General features: G+C 51.8%; 1 pseudogene; it reads left to right on the plus strand.

Moving 5' to 3' along the window:
* LOC140908844 (lutropin-choriogonadotropic hormone receptor-like) overlaps positions 1-3,756 on the plus strand; it is a 30,221-nt pseudogene extending 26,465 nt beyond the window's left edge.
* Positions 3,757-5,432: the final 1,676 nt, after the last annotated feature.

A 5,432-nucleotide genomic window follows, 5' to 3' on the forward strand; every position in this document is an offset into this window, starting at 1 on the left:
TGACTTCACCCCGGCTCCCCTTTCCCCATGCTCCCTCCCCCGAACCGCTGCTTCCATTCCCACCTCTGAGGAACCCCTGGACTCTTCCACCAGCCCAGCCACAGATGGCACCCCATGAACGGCCGCCGAGTCCCACAGTGCCATGCGGCCAGGACCAGAGTTACCAGGGGTATCCCTTGCTGATACAGGGCAGCCGACCTCCTTCCTGGGTGGGGGCCCCACTGTTGATTGTTCACCTACTGATGCTGTGGCTGCAACACCCCCTATGGAGCACGAGTCTGGCATCACAAAGGGCCTCCTTCCCACTCCCCAGACCCCTGAGCCCGACTGAGAGGTGCCATTCCCCGGTAGCTAGGCTGCCGGGGCCCCCGATTCCGCTCCTGACCCCTACCCTGCCCCCACCCCAGATGCTGATCCTGTCTCCCCACTCCCCTCCACCTCCCATGCTGCTGCCACCCCTGGGGTTGTCTCATTCCCCTTGCTGGTGGACAACCCTCAGGAAGCAGCCTTCATGTTCCCCTGTCCCAACCCCCAGGGGCTTCTATTTTCCCTCCAAGGTCCCCTATTGAGCCAGGGTCTGAGGTGGGCTGCGTGGCACCGGTACATTGGGTGCCATGCTGGGGTTTGCCCCCTTCCTGCCCATCTCGGTAGGCCACGGGGCTGTGACAGAGGCCCCATTGGAGGATGGCCAGGGGCCAGTGACCCTGCCTCCGATAGGCTGAGAGGGAAGCTGCGGGAATTTCTCCAGGACGCCCGTGGGTCCCAGAACAAGGTTCAGCTCTCCAGCGATGGGGGACTTCTATCAAATCCTCCGGGCCATGAGGGCCTTACCGGGGGAGGGTAAAGGGACCAGGAGGCTGGCCGCTTCTGTGACTCTATGCTTACCTATGGGGTTGGTCACGGTTTGCTGCATGACCCAATGGGGGCTGCAAGCATCCCTGCAAGCGAGGATCCGCCCCGCTCCAGCCCTCCACATGGCACCCATCACCTTTGCTACACTAAACACCCAGGACTGCAGGCTGGGTCTCTGCAGGTGCCAGGTGCTCTCCTTCCTTTGGGAGGGGGGTACTCTGTGGTTTTCCTGCAGGAGACCCATACAGATCCAGTCACTGAAGCAACTTGGTGGCTAGAGTGGGGGGACAGGGTCTATTTTAGCCACCTCACAGCTCGTACGGCTGGAGTGGCTACCCTATTCTCCCCTGACCCACGGCCCAAGGTGCTGGGGGTCGCCGAGGCTGTGCCAGGCTGCCTGCTGCACCTCCGGGTCCGCATGGAGGGGCTGGTGATCAATCTAGTCAACGTTTATGCACTGACATTGGGCCCGGAGCGCCTGCATTTTTTTCAGCAGGCATCCACCTTCCTCGGCTCCTTGGATCCTCATGAGTGCCTGGTCCTGGGCAGGGACTTTAACACCACCCTCAAGGAGCGGGACCACTCGGCGACCGAGCACTGCCCAGCCACCATGGACGTCATCCAGGAGATTTTCGACCATCACTCCCTGGTGGACGTCTGGCGTGACCACTACCAGGACAAGGTGTCAATGTTCACCTTTCTCTGGGTGGAGGCCCATCAGTCACGCCACTTCTGGTTGGACCGCATTTATTTATCACGCTGTCACCTTTCATGGGCCCAATCCTCCAGCATCCGGCCAGCCATGTTCTCGAATCACAATCTGGCGACCATAACGGCCTCTCTCAGTGCAGAGAGGCCAGGGCTAGCCTATTGGCACTTTAATAACAGATTGTTGGAGGATGTGGGCTTCATGGCATCCTTCCAGGAGTTCTGGCTGACCAGGCGAGGGCAGATACATGCCTTTCCTTTGGCACGGCGGTGGAGGGACTTAGGAAAGGTGCACGCCTGGCTCTTCTGCCATGACTACACCCAGGGTGCCAGCCGGCGGAGGGATGCGGCGATAGAGCAGTTGGAATAGGAGGTCTTAGAGCTGGAGAGGCATCTGGCTGCCAGCCCTGAGGATCCATCCCTCTGTGGAGCATGACGGGAGAAGCGGGAGGAGCTCTGGGCTGTCGAGGACCATCGAGCCAGGGGTGCCTTTGTTCAATCCCGCATCCACCTCCTTCGAGAGACGGACTGTGGCTCCTGCTTCTTCTAAGCCCTGGAGAAAAAGAGGGGGGCTAGGAAGCACATCACCTGCCTTCTGACAGGGGACGATACCAGGGCCATCCTTAGGCATACGCAGCTGCATAGGGCACCATGAAATTTGGGGCACCAAATTGCCCCAAATTTCATGGTGCCCTAGGCAGCTGCATACGCAGCAGCACCAGTCCCAGTGACTAGCCCTATCCCACTGCAAGAGGCAGGGCCGTCCCTAGGGGGATGGGGGACCCTGGACAACTCCCTCCGACCCACCTCTTACCCTTCCCTCCTGCTCCGCCCCAGCCCACCCCCATTCTGCCTCTTCCCCTAGCAACCCTGCATTCACCGGCAGCAGCAGGAAGCAGAGCAGCCCAGCACCATCCTGCTCTACTCAGCCAGCTCCCAGCCATGACACTCCGCTTCCTGCCACCAGTGAGTGCGGGAAAAGGATCGCCCTACACACTCACCAGCGGCGGGAAGCAGAGCGACACAGCCCCAGCCCTTTCCGCTTCCCTTTCCTCGGCCCCAGGGATGTCACTGTGGGTGGGAGGGTTGGGGAAAGGTTCCCCCCACCAAAACTCACTGGCGGCAGGAAGCGGCGAGCCATGGCTGGGAACTGGTGGAGTAGAGCCCAGCTGCTCGGCTTCCCGCCGCTGCCAGTGAGTGCAGGGGGGATCCCTTCCCTCAAGCCCCCTCCCCTGAGTGACATGGCTTGGGGTCAGGGCAAGGGAAGTGGAGCAGGCTGCTCCCAGCCCCTGGCTAATCCCCCAGGCCACTCTGGACCTTGATGCCTTCAAGGAGCAGTGGGTGCTGTCCAGGGTTCTCTGCTTGGTGTCCCCAGCTGGTTCCCTTCATTTAGCCCTGTGACCTCACTCCAATCCCTGTTAAATCTTTAGTTGTCCCCCATAACTAATTGAGATCCTGGACCTTGTGGATCCTCCCCTTAGACTGGGGGAGGTCCTTTAGCAGGATCCCAACAGGATCACTCTCCCTGTAGCCATCTGTCCTGACCCTGTCACAGAATGTAATTCCTGTAACCACATGAATTTTGTTGCATATTCCTAATTTATATGTCAAAGAGAACTTAAACACTAATTTCCTTACGCTGGATAAAGCTTGGATTAAACAGGTGGGGCATTCTGTGAGGCCTAAGAGTTGGCCTCTCAGACCACTAGAAGAAACAGATTCCCCCAATGATGACCTTCTACCTCCCCTAAGGGGACACAGTACAGATTAAGTGCATCTGCAGCAGGAATAAGTCAACTCACTTCAAATCTCCCAAGTTTGGGGTTTTGATCTCTCCATTCTCTAGCTAGGATTTTTCCTGTCACGTCTCCCCTTCCAACCCTTCAACCTCCCCACTCCTCCCAGCACCACTGCACACCCCAGTGAGCTATCTGAATCTCTCCCAAGGAGTGGAGATCCTGCCATTCTCCCTGGTATCTCCTGTCTGCATTCAGAAGCTCAGAGCAGGATGATGAGGCAGCAGAAACAGGAGAGGAAGAGAGGGGCCTATTACCAGGCTGTAGCTCACTGTTCTTGGTATCAGAAGTATCATTCTCTTTTAAACAGATCCTGCTCACTACTGCTGACAGCTCATCTGGAGAAGGCAGGAGGAGTAAGAAGGAGATGGAGGCAGTGCTTCCTACTGTCTCCCAATGATGGTGTAGTCTTCACCCTTCTCCTCTCAAAAGTAAGATAGAGAGTATGGCTAGCCATGTGAGTTTTGTGCCCAAAGCTGCATGAGATACTATCATGGTAATCAGGAGATCTTGAGTCATCTTACAAGAATCATCATCATCCACATGAACAAGGAAATCATCCAGATCAATAAGACTTAGCAGCTCCAGCACTAGGTTCCAGAAAAATACAATAAACTCAAGCAAAGAGGCAAACATGCAGTGGGGTGGTGTAACAGAATACTGGGCTTTGAGACATACACATATGCCCCAGGCAGCCTATTATGGCCCTTTAACATTGGGAGATGTAGTTATTGGTCACAAGTCTGCTCCTAGTCACGTGGTTTGCAGACATCACATATCAGGCATCTTACAAGAGTAGCAGACAGGTGAGACCCAGGGTCAGGGAAGGTGCTCATTACAACTGCCATGCAGGAGACGTGATCTGGCTGTGAATATGCCTCACCTGTGGAAGGCTATACAAGACCCTGAGGGGTAGTAAATTGGTGTTCAATCATTGTTTCTAGGTGAATAAAGCAAATCTTTGAGCAATGCAACTGGGCCATTGTCAGGATTTCACTTTCCTGAGCTGGTGCATCCAGTTCCCCACTCCCCTTTGTCATGCATGTTTCCCATTACAGCATTATTTACTTTTAAGAAGGACCAAAAGAACAATTAATGACTAGAAATATGTATGAGATGATATTGTATCTTCTTTATTAGGCACAGTCAATTTATATTAGGAAAAACTTTTTCACTAGGAGCATGGTGAAACACTGGAATGCGTTGCCTAGGGAGGTGGTGGAATCTCCTTCCTTAGAAGTTTTTACGGTCAGGCTTGACAAAGCCCTGGCTGGGATGATTTAATTGGTGATGGGTCCTGCTTTTGAGCAGAGGGTTGGACTAGATGACCTCCTGAGATCCCTTCCAACCCTGATATTCTATGATTCTATATCACTCACAGTTTATTAGTGTGTTCAGAATGTAATGAGTATGTACAGAAGCAAAGTTAAATGGTTTAGTACAGATTATGACAATAAGGCACTTTTTTTAAATGAGACTATTTATTGCTCCTCAGTACATACTGTATTTGAAGAAAATGCAACAACTGATAATAATGCTGAAGTCTTGTTAACTCAAGGGTCCTCTACCCATATAGTCTGGGTTGCACTGATAGCTTCAGACTAAAGGCAGACGAGATGCACTTCACCAGAAGGATCAGATGCAAAGGAGGGGTTGGGGGAAAGGTGTAACTAAAACACATTTGCATCTTTTAACAAAATAAACATTCACAGATATTACAGTGAATTCAGACATTCACAATCTTATTTCTTTTAACATAAATCACTAAGAATTATGTATCTAACACTGTAAAAATCATTGCATTTTAACTCTTATCAAAAACAAAGGAGTTGAAGTTACATAAATATAGCTACTTGTTATTCCATTTACAGATCCAACACATTAGTTGTTCATTAAAGCTATTAATCTGATTATACTTTTTTAGTAAAAAGATAATATAAATCAGAAAAACAAACATAAGAATAGTGAACAGTTTAATTTGCATTTATTAGAAACAAAACTCATTTTCAATTTCATATATTCTATTCAACAAATGCAGTTTCATTTTAATTTTTTTAAATTGTAAAACATAGCAAG

Source organism: Lepidochelys kempii, chromosome 3, assembly GCF_965140265.1.
Source record: "Lepidochelys kempii isolate rLepKem1 chromosome 3, rLepKem1.hap2, whole genome shotgun sequence".
Taxonomy (NCBI): Eukaryota; Metazoa; Chordata; order Testudines; family Cheloniidae; genus Lepidochelys; species Lepidochelys kempii.